General features: G+C 42.8%; 1 long non-coding RNA gene across 1 annotated transcript; it reads right to left on the bottom strand.

Moving 5' to 3' along the window:
- Positions 1-949: 949 nt before the first annotated feature.
- LOC120854468 lies at positions 950-19,099 on the bottom strand. The gene is made up of 4 exons (XR_005718995.1): positions 19,088-19,099; positions 17,273-17,277; positions 14,843-14,852; positions 950-1,017 (listed from the first exon to the last, which is right to left on the bottom strand). It is a non-coding gene; the product is annotated as an uncharacterized LOC120854468 (long non-coding RNA).
- Positions 19,100-24,620: the final 5,521 nt, after the last annotated feature.

The raw sequence follows: 24,620 nt of genomic DNA, 5'->3' as shown, positions 1-24,620 counted from the left end.
AAACATTGTTTGAAAAGCACTTTTAAAAAACTTTTCTCAGTTAAATCTAGATGTCCCCAGATTTCAATGTGATATTGTTGTTGTTCAGTCACTCAACGATATAGTTGTTAATCAGTTGTTCAGTTGTGACTGACTCTTTGCAAACCCATGGACCACAGCAACATAATATATAAGATTGAAATACCTCACGTGTAATTCTGATTACTTTAGTTTCCAGTGATTTGTTAAGCAGAATTTATTAAGTAATGAACCACACAGACTTGAAAATTTTTGAAGGATTTCACAGAAAACCACTCAGGGTAACACTTTTGCCACTGATAACTAAGTTTATCCTGACCAAATTCTTTTCAAATTGTTTAGAAGTTCATTTTCAAGGTCAGAACCCCATGTGGTACTCTCGGACATTGACTTCCGTTGAATTTTACGTCAAAGTTAGCCAATCAGTGAGGCTTCCCAGGTGGTGCTAGTGGTAAAGAACCCGCCTGCCAATGCAGGAGATGCAAGACACGCGGATCCCATCCCTGGGTCTGGAAGACGCCCGGAGGAGGGCATGGAAACCCACTCCAGGGTTCTTGCCTGGAGAATCCCATGGACAGAGGGGTCTGGTGGGCTGGAGCCCATGGGGTCGCACAGAATCAGAGGTGACTGAAGTGACTTAGCACAGCCCACTTTCAACCCTCTATCTGGCATGGAAGAAAGAAGATCCTTGGTATTAATCAGGACTGTTTTGCGAGTGATAGAAAAATACCTCTAATTTAGACAGTGAAGAGGATTTATTGACTTCTGTAACTAAAAGTCTCGAGATAGATAGCCTCTCAGACAAGGTTCCGACTCACACTTCAGTCTCATCAAGAAGGGGATGTGCAGGGTAGCAGCATCCTCCAATCTGCCCAACATCTCCAGTGGCAAAATGATGGTGGCAGTCTAAGAGCTCACATAAAAAAGTTTGTTACTTTTCCCATATAACTTTTTGAAGTTCATATGTTGTGTTTTCACTTTTATTCGGTTCAAGAAATTCTTTCACTCTCATTTTTTTTTTGCTGGGGGAAACTCTTAGCATGTGGGGTCTTAGTTCTCCTGACCAGGCATTGAACTCACCCTCCATTCAATGGAAGTGCAGAGTCCTAACCCCTGGACCACCAGGGAAGTCCCCCAAGACCTCACATTTTTATATCATACCTTCTGGAGTAGCTTCGCAAGTTGTGGGGTTTACCATCTCCTTGACGGAAATTGTGTAACTTGCCCATCCCTGCACCAATCTCTGTGGCCAAGAGACTGGAAGACATTCATAATCTTAATCAGCTTTTAACCCCTTCCCACATGAGAAGCAACCCCGTGTCCAAGGAGCGGTGGGTAAGAGAAACCCAAGTAAGATGGTAGGTGTTGCAAGAGGGCGTCAGAGGGCAGACACACTGAAACCATAATCACGGAAAACTAGTCAATCTAATCACACTAGGACCACAGCCTTGTCTAACTCAATGAAACTAAGCCATGCCCTGTGGGACCACCCAAGACAGAATGCAGTCCACTGGAGAAGGGAAAGACAAACCACTTCAGTATTCTTGCCTTGAGAACCCCATGAACAGTATGAAAAGGCAAAATGATAGGATACTGAAAGAGGAACTTCCCAGGTCAGTAGGTACCCAATATGCTACTGGAGATCAGCAGAGAAATAACTCCAGAAAGAATGAAGGGATGGAGCCAAAGCAAAAACAATACCCGGTTGTGGATGTGACTGGTGATAGAAGCAAGGTCTGATGCTGTAAACAACAATATTGCATAGGAATCTGGAATGTCAGGTCCATGAATCAAGGCAAACTGGAAGTGGTCAAACAGGAGATGGCAAGAATGAACATCAACATTCTAGTTATCAGCGAACTAAAATGGACTGGAATGGGTGAATTTAACTCAGATGACCATTATATCTACTACTGCTGGCAGGAATCCCTCAGAAGAAATGGAGTAGCCATCATGGTCAACAAAAGAGTCCAAAATGCAGTACTTGGATGCAATCTCAAAAACGACAGAATGATCTCTGTTCATCTCCAAGGCAAACCTTTCAATATCACAGTAATCCAAGTCTATGCCCCAACCAGTAACGCTGAAGATGCTGAAGTTGAACGGTTCTATGAAGAGCTACAAGACCTTTTAGAACTAAAACCCAAAAGAGATGTCCTTTTCATTATAGGGGACTGGAATGCACAAGTAGGAAGTCAAGAAACACCTGGGGTAACAGGCAAATTTGGCCTTGGAATATGGAATGAAGCAGGGCAAAGATTAATAGAGTTTTGCCAAGAGAACGCGCTAGTCATAGCAAACACCCTCTTCCAACAACACAAGAGAAGACTCTACACATGGACATCACCAGATGGTCAAGACCGAAATCAGATTGATTATATTCTTTGCAGCCAAAGATGGAGAAGCTCTATACAGTCAACAAAAACAAGACCAGGAGCTGACTGTGGCTCAGATCATGAACTCCTTATTGCCAAATTCAGACTGAAATTGAAGAAAGTAGGGAAAACCACTAGACCATTCAGGTATGACCTAAATCAAATCCCTTATGATTATACAGTGGAAGTGAGAAATAGATTTAAGGGCCTAGATCTGATAGAGTGCCTGATGAACTATGAACGGAGGTTTATGACATTGTACAGGAGACAGGGATCAAGACCATCCCAATGGAAAAGAAATGCAAAAAAGCAAAATGGCTGTCTGAGGAGGCCTTACAAATGGCTGTGGAAAGAAGAGGAGGGAAAAGCAAAGGAGAAAAGGAAAGATATAAGCATCTGAATGCAGAGTTCCAAAGAATAGCAAGGAGAGAAAAGAAAGCCTTCCTCAGCAATCAATGCAAAGAAATAGAGGAAAACAACAGAATAGGAAGGACTAGAGGTCTCTTCAAGAAAATTAGAGATACCAAGGGAACATTTCATGCAAAGTTGAGCTCAATAAAGGACAGAAATGGTATGGACCAAACAGAAGTAGAAGATTAAGAAGAGGTGGCAAGAATACACAGAAGAACTGTACAAAAAAGATCTTCATAACCAAGATAATCATGATGGTGTGGTCACTCACCTAGAGCCAGACATCCTGGAATGTGAAGTCAAGTGGGCCTTAGGAAGCATCACTACAAACAAAGCTAGTGGAGGTGATGAAATTCCAGTTGAGCTATTTCAAATCCTGAAAGATGATGCTGTGAAAGTGCTGCACTCAATATGCCAGCAAATTTGGAAAACTCAGCAGTGGCCACAGGACTGGAAAAGGTCAGTTTTCATTCCAATCCCAAAGAAAGGCAATGCCAAAGAATGCTCAAACTGCCACACAGTTACACTCATCTCACAATGGCAACCGACTCCAGTGTTCTTGCCTGGAGAATCCCAGGGATGGGGGAGCCTGGTGGGCTGCTGTCTATGGGGTCGCACAGAGTCGGACACGACTGAAGTGACTTAGCAGTAGCACATGCTAGTAAAGTAATGTTCAAAATTCTCCAAGCCAGGCTTCAGCAATATGTGAACCGTGAACTTCCAGATGTTCAAGCTGGTTTTAGAAAAGGCAGAGAAACCAGAGATCAAATTGCCAACATCCGCTGGATCATGGAAAAAGCAAGAGAGTTCCAGAAAAACATCTATTTCTGCTTTATTGACTATGCCAAAGCCTTTGACTGTGTGGATCACAATAAACTGTGGACAATTCTGAAAGAGATGGGAATACCAGACCACCTGACCTGCCTCTTGAGAAACCTATATGCAGGTCAGGAAGCAACACTTAGAACTGGACATGGAGCAACAGACTGGTTCCAAATAGGAAAAGGAGTACGTCAAGGCTGTATATTGTCACCCTGCTTATTTAACTTCTATGCAGAGTATGTCATGAGAAAGGCTGGGCTGGAAGAAGCACATGCTGGAATCAAGATTGCTGGGAGAAATATCAATCACCTCAGATATGCAGATGACACCGCCCTTATGGCAGAAAGTGAAGAGGAACTAAAAAGCCTCTTGATTAAAGTGAAAGTGGATAGTAAAAGAGTTGGCTTAAAGCTCAACATTCAGAAAACGAAGATCATAGCATCTGGTCCCATCACTTCATGGGAAATAGATGGGGAAAAAGTGGAAACAGTGTTAGACTTTTTTGGGGGGCTCGAAAATCACTGCAGATGGTGATTGCAGCCATGAAATTAAAAGACGCTTACTCCTTGGAAGAAAAGTTATGACCAACCTAGATAGCATATTGAAAAGCAGAGATATTACTTTGCCAACAAAGGTCCGTCTAGTCAAGGCTACGGTTTTTCCAGTAGTCATGTGTGGATGTGAGAGTTGGACTATGAAGAAAGCTGAGTGCCAAAGAATTGATGCTTTTGAACTGTGGTATTGGAGAAGACTCTTGAGAGTCCCTTGGACTGCAAGGAGATCCAAGCAGTCCATTCTGAAGGAGATCAGCCCTGGGATTTCTTTGGATGGAATGATGCTGAAGCTGAAAATCCAGTACTTTGGCCACCTCATGCAAAGAATTGACTCATTGGAAAAGACTCTGATGCTGGGAGGGGTTGGAGGCAGGAGGAGAAGGGGACGGCAGAGGATGAGATGGCTGGATGGCATCACTGACTTGATGGACATGAGTCTGAGTGAACTCTGGGAGTTGGTGATGGCAGGGAGGCCTGGTGTGCTGCGATTCATGGGGTCACAAAGAGTTGGACATGACTGAGTGACTGAACTGAACTGAACCCCTTCCCAGAGATGAGACTGATTCCTGGGCAGGGGTGAAATTCCTGCTATATCCTGTGGGCAGGAAATAGAATCACTGATACAGAACAGGTGACCATCAGACACCATCCTCTTTTCTTCTTCATCCTATTATCTTTCCCATTGCCTTTTAATGGGACACACGTGAATGCAGGAAAAGCTACCCAAGGTATTGGAAGCTTATCTGACTGCTTTCAGATGGATGTCCTCTAGCGTAAACTTTCCATAGGGCCAAAAAAAAAAAAAAAATTTGTACTTTAAAAAAAAACGTGTTTATTTATTTTTGCCTACACTGGATCTTTGTTGCTACACACGGGCTTTCTCTAGTTGCGGCGAGCAGGAACTCCTCTTTGTTGCCATGGGTGGGCTTCTCACTGTGGTGGCTTCTCCTGTTGAGAAGCCACAGAAGAAGAAGAAGAACATGGGGTCTAGGCTCGAGGGCTCAGTAGTCGCGGTGTACAGGTTTAGTTGCCTTGAGACGTTTGGGATCTTCCTGGACTAGTGATCCATCCTGTGTCCCCTGCAATGGCAGGTGGATTCTTAACCACTGGACCACTAGGGAAGTCGTGTATTCCTTGTTGATGTCATTTCGTCAGCCATCAGCTCATTATTTTCCTCATTCATTTGCTTATTAAATATATACATATATATATACACGTGTCTGCCAGGTGGTATGCTTTTCTTCTCATCTCTTCCTTGAGGACTGAGTGAAGGTGCTGGGCCTGGTTGAAGGAGCTGAATCCAGGTAAAGCCAGTGTGCTCAGGGGTGACAGGAACAGAGGGGACAAGGTTTGAGTGATCTTTCCAAATATGCAGGCCTCTGAGTGCTTCTTGTGATGCATTTATAACTCCACTCCCACTCTTGCCTGGAAACACCTGGAGATTTCAAGGGTTGTTAATTAACTGCTCAAAGATAATCCTTGGAAAGTTCCTATTCTCAAACCAAGTGTCTTTTAACAGTATTTTAAAATTCTCTTCTTAGATAAAAGAGGTAATCAGTGCCATTTATTGGACGCCTACAAGGCATTACTTATTCATTTTAGTTACATTGTTTTAACAAATCTTTACAACAAAACTCCATGGTAGAAATTACTATTTTACCCACAAAAATATGAAGGCATACAGAGGCCTGGTAGATTCCCCAGGTAGAAAGCAACAGATCCAGGATGTAAAACTGTATCTGTACAAGGCCATAGCCAGTACTTCTGTGGGCTTCTCTCCCATATAGGTATACCGCACCCTGTTAGTAAATAACAAGTCATTTTCATTATTAAGTCTTCCTCAGCCTCATCAATCTTATCAGTGTCTATTCAATTCAGTTAAGTCAGTCTGAAACTGATATCCATCTGGACCTGGAATGGACCAACAAGACCATGCAAAAGAACTACATTTTCCAGAACTTCAGTTTCCAGATTGACAACCCAGAGTTCTTTCCTGGATCCCACAAAAGAAATAACCCAGACCTGTCTTGAGCTAATGCTTGAGTCAGAGAATATAACTTCCAGAAGATGACCTTACCCTTGGCTGTGACGTTTTTTACTTTTCACAATTATTGAGAGAAATCTTCTCTCACATTGCCTCATGTTCCACCTGGAGGAAATCCCATCAGAAGGACACGCCTGCGTTAGAATTGAGTTATCTGACTGGTGGATGGCCAGGATCTCGTACTTAATGGTGCAAGCTCCTCCAGTGAGTAAAATGAATCTATTTAAAATATGCAAGGCTGCAATGACTGGCGCTTCACCCTCTTCCCTTTCTGCCAGAGTAGCGCAAGGCAATGACCCCAGATACGTGCATCTGCTCAGGTGGTTGGTGCCACAACTCAGACAGCGGTGTAGGAACAGAACATTCACCAGCCCTGCCCTTTTGGCCCCAGGCTTAACTCCATGATCTCCAATCTACCGCCACTTTCATCTATCTGTTACTCTCCTGCTCTTATTTCTCAGTTGCTCCAGAACTCCACAGGGGAAGAAACAGGTGTTATTATTTACTAATCTCTTCAAACTCCCCTGGTGGCTTCGACGGTAAAGTGACTGCCCGCAATGCGGGAGACCTGGGTTTGATCCCAGGGTTGGAAAGATCCCCTAGAGAAGGAAGTGGCAACCCACTCCAGTACTCTTGCCTGGAAAATCCCGTGGACGGAGGAGCCTGGTAGGCTACAGTCCATGGCGTCACAGAGAGTCAGACACGACTGAGTGACTTCACTTTCTTTCAAACTCCCCACATATAAAGCATCCACTTTCTTCTTTACTTAAAACTCAGCAACCACTGTGGCTTATTCTGGAGTGGAAAGAATGCAACATAAACCTTCTCTATTAATACAATTTTAATTTGCATTATAAATGCTCAGCAATGATTTGTGAAGATGTACTTATTAAAAACATGTAACTCCTTTCCTTGGGCCCATGGCAATTTATTTGACTGTAGGAGGGGTCTGTGGTATGGGCTTCCCTAGTGGCTCAGACAGTAAAAAATCTGCCTGCAATGCAGAAAACTCAGGTTCAATCCCTGAATTGGGAAGATCCCCTGGAGAAGGGAATAGCTACCCACTCCAGTATTCTTGCTTGGAGAATTCCATGGACAGAGGAGCCTGGAGGGCTACAGTCCATGGGGTCACAAAAGCTGGACCCGACTGAGCAAGTAACACTAACAAGGGGTCTGTGGTGGCCTGTATCCCAGCCTGCCAGCCACTCTGATTTCAGCCACACTGAGGTGGAGGGTTCCCTGTGAGCTCAGACCATCCTATCTGAGAGAGATACCCTGTGTTGCTCCATTTTCAACCTCAGAGTCTTCTCTCAAGCTGGACAGCTGCTCACACAACCTGCAAGAATATCCTGGAATGGTGGGGAGTCAGTGTCTACAGGGGCAGCCCTCAGGTAGTGTGGGAGTAATGCCCCAGATTCCGTATCTACCAAATAAATGTATGCATAATTCTGGGAGGCATTGGCAACACTTTGCAGACGATGCCAAAGGCACTGAATGTCTTTTCCTCCACAGAAGTGATAGATCAACACCCTTCCGTGAGCGTGTCTCCTTTCCTCTCTCTGCTCTCTGACTCCTGAGGGATCACCTCTCAGTTCAGCTACCTGCAGCAGTTCTGCCTTTGGGGAAATGCCAAGTGAAGCAACGGCCAAAGAGGATATAACCTGTCCAGGAAGGGCAGATTCCTTCTCCTTTGTGCTGGGTAATCCTTTCCCAACCTACCTGGTACACTAAACACCGCCTCCACCCCAAACACATATGCATGTGTATACATACACACTCAGCCACAAGTGTGCACACATACACACAGAGATAGACATAGAGACACACATACACAGTGACACAAACACAGACGCACGCAGAGACATATATATACACAGACACACACATACAGAGACAGACACACAGAAACACACACATAGACACACACAGAGCAGGCCCTGATCATTGTCTCACGTCACTTCGGGCTAAGTCACTTCAATCATGTCCGGCCCTTCATGACCCTATTGACTGTAGCCTGCCAGTCTCCCCTGTCCATGGGCTTCTCCAGGCAAGAATATTGGAATGGGTTGCCATTTTTTCCTCCAGGAGATCTTCCCAACCCAGGGATCAAGCCTGCATCTCTTATGTCTCCTGCATTGGCAGGCAAGTTCTTAATCACTACTGCCACCTGGGAAGCCCTTTATGTCATTGCTGCTGCTGCTAAATCGCTTCAGTCATTACTTAAGGGTAAAAAGAAAGACCATCTCTCCATCAAACTGTGCCTCGGAATGCTGGCCTTGTCTCATAGCCTGGGCTTGTCTAGCGATCTTAATGTGTCCTGTTTGCTATAACCAAGCCACAGGCTCAAGGGCAAGACAACATCTAATAAAACTGAGAAAATGTCAAGGTTTTAGTTGAGCTGAATTACAATACAGTTTCAAGTTCTTTTGTTGGCTTATCCTTGTTCAGTTCAGTTGAATTGCTCAGTCGTGTCCAGCGCTTTACGACCCCATGAATTGCAGCACACCAGGCCTCCCTTTCCATCACCAACTCCCGGAGTTCCCTCAAACTCGCATCCATCGACTCAGTGATGCCGTTCCAGCCATCTCATCCTCTGTTGTCCCCTTCTCCTCCTGCCCCCAATCCCTCCCAGCATCAGTCTTTTCCAATGAGTCAACTCTTTGCATGAGGTGGCCAAAGTATTGGAGTTTCAGCTTTAGCATCAGTCCTTCCAAAGAACACTCAGGACTGATCTCCTTTAGAATGGACTGGTTGGATCACCTTGCAGTCCAAGGGACTCTCAAGAGTCTTCTCCAACACCACAGTTCAAAAGCATCAATTCTTCGGCGCTCAACTTTCTTCACAGTCCGACTCTCACATCCATACAGACTACTGGAAAAACCGTAGCCTTGACTAGATGGACCTTTGTTGGCAAAGCAATGTCTCTGCTTTTTAATAAGCTGTCTAGGTTGGTCATATCTTTCCTTCCAAGGAGTAAACATCTATTAATTTCATGGCTGCAATCACCATCTGCAGTGATTTTGGAGCCCCCCAAAATAAAGTCTGACAGTGTTTCCACTGTTTCCCCATCCATTTCCCATGAAGTGATGGGACCAGATGCCGTGATCTTCGTTTTCTGAATGTTGAGCTTTAAACCAACTTTTTCACTCTCCTCTTTCACTTTCATCAAGAGGCTTTTTAGTTCCTCTTCACTTTCTGCCATAAGGGCGTTGTCATCTGCATATCTGAGGTGATTGATATTTCTCCCAGCAATCTTGATTCCAGCTTGTGCTTCTTCCAGTCCAGCGTTTCTCATGATGTACTCTGCATAGAAGTTAAATCAGTAGGTTGATAATATACAGCCTTGACGTACTTCTTTTCCTATTTGGAACCAGTCTGTTTTTCCATGTCCTGTTCTAACTGTTGCTTCCTGACCTGCATACAGGTTTCTCAAGAAGCAGGTCAGGTGGTCTGGTATTCCCATCTCTTTCAGAATTGTCCACAGTTTATTGTGGTCCACACAGTCAAAGGCTTTGGCATAGTCAATAAAGCAGAAATAGATGTTTTTCTGGAACTCTCTTGCTTTTTCCATGATTCAGCGGATGTTGGCAATTTGATCTCTGGTTCCTCTGGCTTTTCTAAAACCAGCTTGAACATCAGGAAGTTCATGGTTCATGTATTGCTGAAGCCTGGCTTGGAGAATTCTGAGTATTACTTTACTAGCATGTGAGATGAGTGCAGTTGTGTGGTAGTTTGAGCATTCTTTGGCATTGCCTTTCTTTGGAATTGGAATGAAAACTGACCTTTTCCAGTCCTGTGGCCACTGCTGAGTTTTCCAAATTTGCTGGCATATTGAGTGCAGCACTTTCACAGCATCATCTTTCAGGATTTGAAATAGCTCAACTGGAATTCCGTCACCTCCACTAGCTTTGTTCGTTGTGATGCTTTCTAAGGCCCACTTGACTTCACATTCCAGGATGTCTGGCTCTAGGTGAGTGACCACACCATCATGATTATCTTGGTCGTGAAGATCTTTTTTGTACAGTTCTTCCGTGTATTCTTGCCACCTGTTCTTAATATCGTCTGCTTTTGTTAGGTCCATACCATTTCTGTCCCTTATTGAGCCCATCTTTGCATGAAATGTTCCCTTGGTATCTCTAATTTTTTTGAAGAGATCTCTAGTCTTTCCCATTCTATTGTTTTCCTCTATTTCTTTGCATTGATTGCTGAGGAAGGCTTTCTTATCTCTTCTTGCTATTCTTTGGAACTCTGCATTCAGATGCTTGTATCTTTCCTTTTCTCCTTTGCTTTTCACTTCTCCTCTTTTCACAGCTATTTGTAAGGCCTCCTCAGACAGCCATTTTGCTTTTTTGTATTTCTTTTCTATGGGGATGGTCTTGATCCCTGTCTACTCTACAATGTCACGAACCTCATTCCATAGTTCCTCAGGCACTCTATCTATCAGATCTACTCCCTTAAATCTATTTCTCACTTCCACTGTATAATCATAAGGGATTTGATTTAGGTCATACCTGAATGGTCTAGTGGTTTTCCCTACTTTCTTCAATTTCAGTCTGAATTTGGCAATAAGGAGTTCATGATCTGAGCCATAGTCTGCTCCTGGTCTTGTTTTTGCTGACTGTATAGAGCTTCTCCATCTTTGGCTGCAAAGAATATAATCAATCTGATTTCGGTCTTGACCATCTGGTGATGTCCATGTGTAGAGTCTTCTCCTGTGTTGTTGGAAGAGGGTGTTTGCTATGACCAGTGTGTTCTCTTGGCAAAACTCTATTAATCTTTGCCCTGCTTCATTCCATATTCCAAGGCCAAATTTGCCTGTTACCCCAGGTGTTTCTTGACTTCCTACTTTTGCATTCCAGTCCCCTATAATGAAAAGGACATCTCTTTTGGGTTTTAGTTCTAAAAGGTCTTGTAGGTCTTCATAGAACCGTTCAACTTCAGCATCTTCAGTGTTACTGGCTGGGGCATAGACTTGGATAACTGTGGTATTGCATGGTCTGCCTTGGAAACAAACAGAGATCATTCTGTCGTTTTTGAGATTGCATCCAAGTACTGCATTTTGGACTCTTTTGTTGACCACGATGGCTACTCCATTTCTTCTGAGGGATTCCTGCCCACACGTAGTAGATATAATGGTCATCTGAGTAAAATTCACCCATTCCAGTTTATTTTAGTTTGCTGATTCCTAGAATGTTGATGTTCACTCTTGCCATCTCCTGCTTGACTACTTCCAATTTGCCTTGATTCATGGACCTGACATTCCAGGTTCCTATACAATATTGCTCTTTACAGCATTGGACCTTGCTTCTATCACCAGTCACATCCACAACTGGGTATTGTTTTTGCTTTGGCTCCATCCCTTCATTCTTTCTGGAGTTATTTCTCCACTGATCTCTGGTAGCATATTGGGCACCTACTGACCTGGGAAGTTACTCTTCCAGTATCCTATCATTTTGCCTTTTCATACTGTCCACGGGGTTCTCAAGGCAAGAATACTGAAGTGGTTTGCCATTCCCTTCTCCAGTGGACCACATTCTGTCAGACCTCTCCACCATGACCCGCCCATCTTGGGTGGCCCCACACGCATGGCTTAGTTTCCTTGAGATAGATAGACAAGGCTGTGGTCCATGTGATTAGATCAACTAGTTTTCTGTGATTATGGTTTGTGTGTCTACCCTCTGATGCCTCTCACAACACCTACCGTATTACTGGTTTTCTCTTACCTTGGACGTGGTGTATCTCTTCACAGCTGCTCCAGCAAGGCACAGCCGCTGCTCCTTACCTTGGATGAGGGGTATCTCCTCACAGCCATCTCTCCTGACCTTGAACGTGGTTGTAGCTCCTCTCGGCCCTCCTGCGCCCGCACAGCCACTGCTCCTTGGACATCCTTTCTAGGAACAGTTAAACTATATACATTTACTCTGCTTTCCCCATTTTAGCCAATAGGCTTTCCCTTTAGATCTCAATGCCTAAGTTTTTCCTAGACTATCTTCATTCTTTTGTGTGCATTACTGCTATTTAGTTCCCCTTAGGGTTTTTAGAGGAAGATAGATAGAAAAATCCAAATCTTCTACTTGGATTCCTGGACTATTTCTTGAGATGCTGAATAAAATGATTACTTTAGAAGCAACTTCCCACACAGTCTTTCCCGCTGTCTCACTATAGCCATAGTCTAGAATCCTACTTCATTTGTATCCCCATAGTGGGTTTTTTCTCTTGGAGTCTCCATGTTTGGGGTCCTGTGATAGGTTGTGTTTCCCCAGGAACATACACTGTATTTACCATACAATATATTTGTAAGGGAATATTCCTAAGGCCAACAGCTAGGGTAAGAGTTAGAAACAAGAGCAAATGGGGCAGAAGTGGAAGATGTGCTGTGACGCAGATGCAACGAGGCCTTAATTTCCAAAGAGTCATGAACTAAGAAGGCTTTTGGGGCGTTCTCCTGAGTTGGTGCAAAAATCTGACCTTCAAGATATGGAAGCAACCTAAGTGTTCACCAAGAGATGAATGGATAAAGAAGATGTGGTATATATGTGCAATAGAATTCTATTCAGCCCCACAATAGAATGAAATTTTGCCATTTGCAACAACATGGATGGATTTGCAAGGTATGCTAGTGAAATAAGTCAGAGGAAGACAACTCCTGCATGCTATCACTTGCACTTGGCATCTAAAGAACAAAACAAACTAGTGAATATAACAAAAAAGAAACAGACACAAATATAGAGAACAAACTAGTGGTTACTGATGGGGAGAAGGAAGCACAGAAGGGCAAGACAGGGGCAGAGGATTAAGAGATACAAGCTACTATGTATGAAGTTGGAGAAGGAAATGGTGACCCACTCCAGTATTATTGCCTGGGAAATCCCATGGACAGAAAAGCCTGGTGGGCGACAGTCCATGGGGTTGCAAAGAGTGGGAAACGACTGAGCAGAGCACAGCTGCTGCTGCTAAGTCGCTTCAGTTGTGTCTGACTCTGTGCGACCCCATAGACGGCAGCCCACCAGGTTCTGCCATCCCTGGGATCCTCCAGGCAAGAATACTGGAGTGGGTTGCCATTTCCTTCTTCAATGCGTGAAAATGAAAAGTGAAAGTGAAGTCGCTCAGTCGTGTCCGACTCTTCACCACCCCGTGGACTGCAGCCTACCAGGCTCCTCCATCCATGGGATTTTCCAGGCGAGAGTACTGGAGAGGGTTGCCATTGCCTTCTCCACAGAACAGCAACATGAATAAAATAAATAAGCTACAAAAATATATTGTACAGCACGGGGAATATAGCCATTATTTTATAATAACTGCATATTTTTTAAACTTATTTATTTTTAAATGAAAGAAAGATGCATATTTGAATGATAACAGGTACAATTCAGGAAGAATATAGAGATCATAAACCATTAGACACCTAACAACAAAGAAACAAAGGTACATAAAGCAAAAATCAGAAGAAATGTAAGGGAAAAGAAAAAAATATATAATCATAGTGAGGCATATTAACATTTCTCTGAGAATATTTTCTCAAGTGCAGAAGAAATGAGAAAAACCATTAATAATTTAAATATAATAGATTTCTATTTATATTAATTTTTATTAATCTTATATCCTACATATAATAACTTTAAATGGAGTATAACTTGTGAAAATTGTGATTCTCTAGGCTGTACCCCTAAAAGTGTAAATCAACTGTGTCTCAATTACCTGTCTGGGGACCAGCGCTTGGATGCTGGCTGCTCTGGAAAGAGATAGTGACTTTCGGCATGGATGGGTGACTCAGGCCAGGCAGCTCCTGAAGAGGGCTGACAGCTGAGGGCTGCTGGCTGCCAACCTTCCCAGGAGCTGAGGAAATAGATCTGTCTGCCTGAGGAATGAGGGAGGGAGCTCAGACTGCATCATCCTCTCTTCTTCAATCTTATTTCTTCACCAGTCAACCCTCATCGTCTATGTCCCCAGCCCTCTGTCTAGAGATCTTCTGGGTGAAAAATCAAAGATCTTGCTGTCGTTCAGTCACTCAGTCGTGTCTAACTCTTCGCGACCCCTTGGACTGCAGCACACCAGGCTTCCCTGTCAGGCACCGACTCCTGGAGTTTGCTCAAACTCATGTCCGTTGTGTCGATGATGCCACCCAAACATCTCATCCTCTGTCACCCCCTTCTCCTTCTGCCCTCAATCTTTCCCAGCATCAGAAAATCAAAGATCTAGCAATGTCTTAAAAAACAAACAAAAAAAGCCTGTAAAAGTTGTGGTACGAGGTAGTCTAATTTCTTACAAAAGAAAAATTGAAACATCAAATCTTTTTTTTTTTTAAATATTTTGGTTAATGAAGGTTTATGTTCCAAATTATATTTCTGAAACCTAAGACCTTCTTTTCCAGATACACTATGTGAATTCCGTAGGAAAGGGAAAAACCTTAAGAATAAACCTTGAAGCAATTTAAAAATAAAGACGACCTTCCTTTTGAACCGATGCTAAAAGTTAAGCAGGCCCACAGGCACTGTGAACCAAACTTCTTAAGAGTTTAACATTTGAAAAGATTGCAGTACCAGATGTCCTAGAGTATGTGGCAGGATTCTTAAGTAGTTTAGGGAATACAGAGCAGGCAGCCAGTTAGAAATGAACACTTTTTCCCCCCTAAAATTAAATTCATTCTAAAGTCCTTTAGTGTCTTTATAAAGTTACATGCAAGCCCATTTGGAAGTTTGAACAACTTAACATTCGAGCCACCAGAACTGAGACAATGACTGTTTGTTGTTTAGGCCTCTCAGTGTGTTGGTTGCTGAGCTGTGTATGACTCTTTGCGATCCCATGGACTGTAGCCCGCCAGGCTCCTCGGTCCATGAAATTTTCTAGGCATTTATACTGGAGTGGGTTGCCATTTCATTCTGCAGGGGGATCTTCCTGACCCGGGGATCGAACTGGGGTCTCCAGTATTGCAGGCAAATTCTTTACAGTCTGAGCCACCAGGGAAGCTCTTAGCCTCTCAATGGTGGAACTTATTACTACAGCCCCAAGAAGCCACCCTGACAGTACCTTTTCCCTTCAGCTCACACAGTCTCCCATGAAGGCAGCTCAGAAGTTTGGTGGACTTGATCTCTTTTCATTTGGGCAACTTACATAATTTTCTGAGCATATTTTCTCAGATGTAAAATAAGAACATTAATAATACTGACTGTAGCATTCTTTTGAGTATTAAGAAAGCTAAAATGGAAAACTAAGGCAAAGAGAGGGTCTCATGGCCAAATAGCTACTACCTGAAGAGCTGGGAGTAGATTCGAGCCCAAGGCTTTCCCCGGTGCTAATTAGATGATAAATACATTACTCTACCTACAATCTAACAAGATGGCCCGAATATAAATATCCATTTCTTCTTTACTGCAATAGTTCCAGGTTAGTAAGGAAGATGGTCCCTGTGTGCCAAGTAAAGAAGCACTTCCTGCCTCTGAAGGGAAATTGAGCAGTTTTCTCAAATCCAATGGATTATTTGTAAAGAGAAGGTTTACCTTGAAAGTGCCACTGGAATGCTTTAGGTATTTGTAATCTCAGTTGTCTGGAAGACAGTCAGAGATTCAGAAGTGAGCAAAAATCACCTGATAACAACCCATACTGCTGCTGCTAAGTCGCTTCAGTCGTGTCCAACTCTGTGCGACTCCATAGATGGCAGCCCACCAGGCTCCCCCATCCCTGGGATTCTCCAGGCAAGAATACTGGAGTGGGGTGCCATTTCCTTTTCCAGTGCATGAAAGTGAAAAGTGAAAGTCAGTCATGTCCGACTCTTCGTGACCCCATGGACTGCAGCCTACCAGGCTCCTCCGCCCATGGGATTTTCCAGGTAAGAGTACTGGAGTGGGTTGCCGTTGCCTTCTCCGGATAACAACCCATAGGAAAGCAGAAATGATTCAACTGGCTATTATGTTGAGGTTGTAGCCTCTTCTGCATATTTTTGCAAAGCCTTTTCTTATCCCAACTTCCAGTCTGCAGCTTTGGCAGGGAGGAGCTGGAGAGGGCAAGGGAAAGAGATAGTTTTACAAATGACTATGAAGAAGACCAGGCTTCCCAGGTGGCTCAGTGGTAAAGAATCTGCCAGCCAATGCGAGAGACATAAGTTCAACCCTGGGTTCAATCCCCGGGTCAAGAAGATTCCCTAGAGAAGGAAATGGGACTCCAGTCCAATATTCTTGTCTGGGAAATCTCATGGACAGAGGAGCCTGGTGGCCTACAGTCCATGGGTTGGCAAAAGAATCAGACATGACTGAGCGACTAAACAACAATGAAGAACATCTTCCCTTCCTGGTGAGGCAGACATCCTCACTGTTCCCTTTCATGTTTGGTTCTTTCATTTTTGCCTCTTTGTTGACTCCTCTTTTTCTGTTGGACTTCTACATGTTGGTGATGTCCAGGCTTCTTCCAACTTCTCTTTTCATGTTATACCCTTCCCTTGACGGACTCATCCACCCAGTGGCTTCAGCTACTCCTGGTCCCTGATGTCATCTACATTTCCAGCCCTGATGGCTCTGCTGAACTTTGGCCCCTTGGATCCATTACACATCTCCACCTGGATGTCCCCAGCCGTATTTATCCTCTTCCTCTGAAGCCTTGGTTTCTGTTGGAAAGACAGCATTAACCAAGCAGTCAGCCAAACCAGGAAACTGAGAACACTCCCAGACTCTCTTCTCCTCTCTCTTTTTTTTCCTTTGTGCTCCTTAGTTTTTCTGCCTTATCAACTCCATCTCCTGTGCATTGCTCATTCACTCCTCCTTCTCCACCCCCACAGTCTTTTGTTTTCGTCCTCCTTATCAAAACCTGCTGGGAGCATTGGTCTTTCTATGTCCCATCTTATTCTTTTGCAACCTGCCCTCCAGGAAATGATTAAACAGATAAACAAAGCCACAGTTGGTCATATTTTTCTTTTGTCTAAAAACTTTCAATAGCTAATACTAGCTTTCAAAGTAAATTTCAAACATCCAGACTTGGCATGGCTGACAAGCTCATTTCTGTTCCTTATAGCCTTGTCTCAGGCCACTTTCCTACACACTCCCTGAGCTGTGGTTCACCTGGCCTCCTTACAATTCCAAAAATGTGCCGTGGCTCACCTTGCCTTTGTGCTTGGGCACATACTGTTCTCTCCACCTAGAACACCATCCACACCTTCTCTGCATATTCTTTGCTTGTTTTCAGGGACTTTTATTTTCTTGGGCTCCAAAATCACTGCAGATGGTGATGGCAGCCATGAAATTACAAGACGCTTGCTCTTTGGAAGAGAATCTATGACAGACATAGACAGTGTTTTAAAAAGCAGAGACATCACTTGGCCTACAAAGGTCCCTATAGTCAAAGGTATAGCTTTTCCAGTAGTCATGTATGGATGTGAGAGTTGGACCATAAAGAAGGCTGAGCACAAAAGAAATGATGCTTTCGACTTGTGGTTCTGGAGAAGACTCTGGAGAGTCCCTTGGACAGCAAGGAGATCAAACCAGTCAATCCTGAAGGACATCAACCCTGAATATTCACTGGAAGGACTGATGCTGAAGTTGAAGTTCCAATAATTTGGCCATCTGATGCAAAGAGCCGACACATTGAAAAAGACCCTGATGGCTGGGAAAGATCGAGGGTGGGAGGAGAAGGGGGTGACAGAGGATGAGATGGTTGAGCAAACTCAGAGATAGAGAAGGACAGGGAAACCTAGAGTGCTGCAGTCCATGGGGCCACAAATAGTTGGACATGACTGAGTGACTGAACAACAACAGGGACTTAGCTAGACTGTCGTCTTCTCTTTGAACCATTCTGATAGCCCTAAGCTGACTTGGAGGCTACTCTTTTATAGTCTTCCCTTATCAACCTGTATTAATATTGACCTTCTCATAGGTTACCCTTACTAGGCTAAATATAGTAGGCAGGATCTGGGTCAAACACGTGTGTGATATAGAAGGGATAAAAGACACATTCAATTCTCCCTGCCTGGGAAATCATTCCTTCTCAGCCCAAATCATATGGGGTTGATAGATAACTCCTCCCAGAATTGACAGTAGTGCTCTGAGGGCTCCCTGAGACTCCAAGTTTGGAGAGAAAAGACCGATTGTTTGACATCTGACAGTCAGCATGTTCAATAGAGACACAAAAAGAATAGTAATGATAATAAACTTGGATTATTTGGTGTGGTTACTTGTCAAGGAAACTGGTGGACATCCCTTGTTTGTGCCTCCCAGTAATCCTTTCCTTTCTTTTAATGAACCCATTGGTACTACCTCCTCCAGGCTCCTACTCCACTGGAGGGCATGTGGCTTGGACTGGTCCAATCAGAGCATCCCATTCCCTTTCCCTGAGCAATTGGTTCAGAGATTGTACGTAACCCAAGCCAGACAAATGACACTAAATACCTGGACTTTCTCTACAGCTAAATAGAGACAGATTTTTTTTGTTTCCACTGAGGTTGCTTGGTGGAAATATAAGGTAGAAGTATACACCTGCAGTGACTGGCTGCCATCTTGGCTTCATATGGGAATGAAGTCCATGCCAATGAAGGAAGAGCTGAGAGACAGAAGAACAAATTGCTGCTGATGATGTTTAAGCATCAAATCCTACTTTGCATAAAGCCAGATCTATTTTGTTGTGGTTGCATGATAAAATACTTTACCATTTTTGAATAAAGTGATTCAATTTGGGTCTCTGTCGCTTTCAACCAAAACGGGTTTATTAATACTGAAATTAGGGGGACTTCCCTGGTGGTGCAATGGATAGGAATCTGCCTACCAATGCAGGAGACAAGAGTTCGATCCCCAGTCCAGGAAGAGTCCACATGCTGAGGAGCAACTAGGCCCGTGTGTCACAATTACTGAGCCTGAATGCTGCAATTATTGAAGCTGGTGTACCTAAAGCCATGTTCCACAAGAGAAGCCGCTTTAATGAGAAGCCATCGCACCACAAGGTGGAGTAGCCCCTACTGGCCACAGCTAGAGAAAAGTCCACACATAGCAATGAAGACCCAGTGCAGCTAAAAAAAAGAAAATAAATGAAATTAGGGTAGTCAGCAAACCTAGAGAGAAAATGTGAATACAGAGGACCCTGGGTCTGTGGTCATGGGACAAAAATGTGCTTCCTTCCATCCAAGTTATTGTACCCAGTGACCCTCTGGGCATGTAGCAGAGGAAAGAATACCCTAGAACAGAGGCAACCAAGCCTCGGACCTCAGACCAGCACCTGTCCATGGCCTGTTAGGAACCAGGACACACAGAAGGAAGTGAATGGTGAATGAAACCATCCCCTTCCCTACCCAATCTGTTTGTGGAAAAATTTACTTCCACGAAACTGGTCCCTAGTGCCAAAAATGTTGGGGACCACTGCTCTAGTGGGTGCAGTGGGTCTCAAACTATGGCCCGACTAGAGGAGGCACATATTTTCTCTCCTTCCAAAGAATTTTTTCAAAATTTATTTTGGATTTATGTTTATTTTCAGTTACTAAGCTAAAATGGCAACCCTCTCCAGTACTCTTGCCTGGAAAATCCCATGGACAGAGGAACCTGGTAGGCAACAGTCCATGGGGTCGCAAGGAGTTGGACATGACTGAGCGACTTCACTTTTAGTTATGAAGCAAACATGAGTGCATTTTTCCTATAGAAATTAAAAATAGAAAATGCATAACGTCATCTTGCTTTTATTGATCACTCCCCTCCAGAGGTTACCCTGTATTCAGCTTGTATTCTTTAAGCCCTATAACTCAGTGTAGACACACACAGGAACATATGGATTCTTTCATATGGTGGTTAGGTCGGGATGGTGGCTGTGATTGTGTAGGTTCTTATCAAAAATGCACCAAGAGTAAAGTTACATTAAAAAGTCCCAACTACAGAAAACATTTCCCTCTAATTGTCGTCTAACCCCAGAACTGTCTCTTCCTATAAACCCCATTTATGTATTTAGTAATCTTTTCTAAAAGATTCTTTCTAATCTGGTATTAAAGAGTTTCCTGGATTGATATGGCCACTATGGAAGACACTATGGAGATTCCTTTAAAAATTAGGAATAAAACCACCATACAACCCAGCAATACCACTTCTAGGTATATACCCTGAGGAAACCTAACCTGAAAAGACACATGTACTCCAATGTTCATTGTAGCACTGTTTATAATAGCTAGGACATGGAAGCAATCTAGATGCCCATCGACAGGTGAGTGGATAAAGAAGCTATGGTACATGTATACAATGGAATACTACTCAGACATAAAAAGGAACACATTTGAGTCAGTTCTCATGAGGTGCATGAACCCAGAGCCTATTATACAGAAAGAAGTAAGTCAGAGAGAGAAAAATAAATATCATATATTAATGCAGATACGTGGAATCTAGAAAGATGGTACTGATGAATATATTCACAGGATAGTAATTGAGACACAGACGTAGAGAACAGACTCACAGACGAGGGCAGAAGGAAGGAAGGAGAGGGTGAGATGAATGGAGAGAGCAGCATGTAAGCATATACACTATCATATGTACAATAGATAGCCAATGGAAATTTGCTGTGACTCAGGGAACTCAAACTGGGGTTCTGTAACAATCTAGAGGGGTGGGAAAGGGCAGGAGGTGGAAGGGAGGTTCAGGAGGGAGGCAACATATGTACACCTGTGGCTAATTCATGTTGACATATGGCAGAAATCAAACTAATATTGTAAAGCAATCATCAGTCACTTAAAAATAAATAAACATAATTTTTTAAAAAGTTTCCTGGAAAAGAAAGTGTGAGTTAACCTACATTTCTTCTCATTCATTTTGTAAAAATTACATATGAACACATGCTTAATGTGAAAGATTAAAAATATACAGAAATACATGGAATAAAGTGAAAATCTTCATCTCATGATCCCACCTCACCATTCCCCTTCCCCCCATTATATTGTGTATTTTTCTGGTTCTTCTCCTCTTCATTTTCATATTATATATATACACAGAGAGAGCAGCTATGTATTCTAGAAACTTTTCTATGTAAGTGTAATAAGATTAAAGGATTAAGTTATGAGAAGCAGAGAACAGGCCCTTAGGTAATAAGATACAGGGCAAGGTTTTAAGGAAGAGCACGAAATCTTTGTACAATAAGCCTGTAGAGGGAGGATTGGGCTGCTGAGGTGTTGAGAGCTTGTATGGTGAGAAGCACTAGCAGGACTGTTTCAAAAGCAAGCCTGACCAACTGCCCAATTTTTCCATCTTTCTTCTCAAATCTTGAGGCTGAGTGGTTGGTTGTATTTCTGGCAATAATTAGACTTTAATTTTTTTCTATTTTTAGCCCAACTGCCACTTAAAACTCAGTATTTTTTTAAAACATAGTATCTATTCTTTCCTTTTTCAGATAAATCAGTCTAGGTATGTTCTCAGATGGCTCATATGGTAATGAATCTGCCTGCAATGCAGGAGACACGGGTTTGATCCCTGAGTTGTGAAGATCCCTTCAAGAAGGAAATGATAACCCACTTCAGTACTCTCGTAAGGAGAAGTCCATGGACAGAGGAGCCTGGTGGGCTATAGTCTAGGTATCGCAAAAAGTCAGACACGACTGCACAGCTAACACCCACACTAAAACTCAGTAATTTTTAAAGACATATTATCTATTCTTTTCTTTTTCTGATAAATCAAGCTAGATAACTTTTTTTTTTTTTTAACTACATATGAGTTTCAAGTATGGCTAAATTGAGATGGATGGTCTTTGATGAATGATTCTTTTATTTATTTGGCTGCCTTGGGTCTTAGCTGTGGCATATGGGATCTATGCTATGTCATGTGACCTTTGATGGATCCTGTGGGATCTTTCGTTGCAGGGCGTAGTCTCTCTAGTTGTGGTATGTGGGCTACAGCGGTTTCAGGGTGTGGGCTTAACTGCTCCGAGGCAGGTGGGATCTTAGTTCCCCAACCAGGAACTGCACCCATGTCCCTTGAATTGTAAGGTGGATGCTTTTTATTTTTCTTATTATTTTTTTTAAATGAAGTATTTAAAAATTTATTTATTTATTTATTGGCTGTACTGGGTCTTCTTTGCTGCCTAGGCTTTCTCTAGTTGCAGAGAGCGTGGACTACTCTCTAGTTGCAGGGCACAGGCTTCTGATTGTGGTGGTTTCTCTTGTGGAGCATGGACTCGGTGTGGGCTTCAGTACTTGCGACTCCTTGCCTCTACAGCACAGGCTTAGTGATTGTGGCTCATGGGCTTAGTTGCTCAGTGGCATGTGGGGTCTTCCTGGAGCAGGGATTGAACTCTTGCATTGGCAGGTGGATTCTTTACCACTGAGCCACCAAGGAAGCCTGCAAGGTGGGTGCTTAACCACTGGACCATCCGTGAAGTCCCAAAATGAATGATTCTTGTTTTGAGTTCTCTTTCTTTAACTGGTAGAAATTTCCTCCTCCTCAACCTCTCCTTGCTCTTTCTTCATTACTCTTCCTTCTCTTCCAGTATTCAACTGACTTTTTTTTTAGGATGGGGGATGTGTTTTCTTTATTTTCTTTCCATTTTGGACTCTCATATAATTCAGGCTCAATCTTATTTAACCTGCTAAGTATTTTACACCGAAGCTTAGAGAATGCTGATCACAATTCCAAAATATTTGAGCACAAACCACCAGGATGACTGAAACTATTGCCCTCTTCCCTGGGAAGCAATATAGTGCTGTAGAGAAAATCGTGAGCTGGGAGTCAGACCTGGGTATGTGTCTAGGTTCTGCCACACACTAATTTCAGGATCTCCAGGCAGTACCTAACAAAGTCTCAGTGTTTTCTTCCATAAAACAGGAAAATACTTAACTAGGGTATTTGCTTTTTTAAATAAAATAATATATGCAAACCACTGATTCAATACACAAGTGCTATTTTTCCATTCTAACATTTTGATTTAGAGAATAGTCCAGAAAAAATTTCACACCATCCATTCAGTTAACCAGGACAGAGGAGGAGAGAGTGACACAGACAGGAGGTCTGTCTAAAAGGAAACACTGTTTTACGTTTCTCTTTTATTCACCCAGAAACCTGAGCTTGCATGACTGGTGCAGTGAGAAAAGGAAGCCCTAGAAATACGACTCCTGCTTCACAGACAAGGGATGATGGAATATATAGTAAATGACTCTGTTTGTTTACTAAAGACATAACCACAGTTTCATAATAGTAACAAAATACCTTCCTGAGCATCAGTGAATATCATTTTGAAATCCTTCTTTCATTTTCCTGTTTGTATTCCAGTAAGCGTGTGCTGTGAATAAGTAAAAACTAGAGTAAGCTCTCTCTCACACACACACACACACACACACACAGAGGTACTGACTTATTTAACTGGAAAGAATAGGAGTGGGCTCAAGCACCACTGGATTTGGGGTTTCTCATCACTGTCTCTTTCCTGAGCTGTATTGGGTTGCATGATGGCCTCTAAGATAGAGCTGATCTGGATTCAGCAAACTTTATGCTTGTATCATCCTAACTCAGCTTCTTTCTGAGGATACAGGTGTAAAATGCTTGGAACAGACTCTGCTTGGGTCTTCTTGGACCATATCATGGCCCTTGACCCAGTGGCTGGGTAGGGGAGATAGGATGTTCTGATAGGCAGGTTCTGTGGCCAGTGCAGACAAGGGTTAATGACTAGTACTTCTGCCAGAAACATAGAAATGAAGAGGGACTCTTTCCTAATGTCACAGTTAGGTTTTCCCCAGTTCTAATTACAGCTTGTTTATACACAGGTGTGATAAATCAGGTACTCACTTTAGTTAATGCTTTGATACTTCCACAATTTATATGAGTTTGAGAAATATGCTCCTAAGCAAGGTGTGACCACATAAGGACTACTAGGGTGGTGTGATTTAGAAATTACATACAAAGTATATAAAATAGATAATATATAAAATATAGAAAATGTTTTTATATTTGGGTCTGAAGCCTAGTAATGTTCACAAGATCATTAGAGACAGCATATAAATGAGAATAAACTAACAATATGCAAAAATAAACAGTCTTAAGCATTTAAAAAAATTGACTGTTGTGGCATAGCCTTACTTCATTAAAAATTTCTAGACTAATTATGTCTTTACTAAGATAAATACAAATGATGAAGCTTTTCAAGATCCAGAGGAGAAACAGAGAAAAACTAAAATGACTTCTCTTTTTTGACTTTGACCATAAGTCTCAATTATGTTCACCGGATGCCTCTACCTTTGAAAGAGGGAAAGAAAAGAAGGAAGAATTGGAGGGAAGATAAGAGTGGAGAGGAGGGTATTTGGGATTAATTTTTACCTTCTCAAAAGTGGGATAATGAAATAGAACAATGTAGGTCCTGGTGTAGATGTTATTGTGTTTTGAACACCAGCTTGCTCTCCCCCATCTGAAGCATGTTTACTCATAGTCCTTCCTCACTCAAATCCTGGCAGGAGTTGGCCATTGCTGT

The sequence above is a fragment of the Oryx dammah genome, unplaced genomic scaffold (assembly GCF_014754425.2).
Source record: "Oryx dammah isolate SB20612 unplaced genomic scaffold, SCBI_Odam_1.1 HiC_scaffold_27, whole genome shotgun sequence".
Lineage (NCBI taxonomy): Eukaryota > Metazoa > Chordata > Mammalia > Artiodactyla > Bovidae > Oryx > Oryx dammah.
The sequence above is the reverse complement of the archived record's forward strand: the minus strand, read 5'-3'. Positions and strand labels throughout refer to the sequence as shown.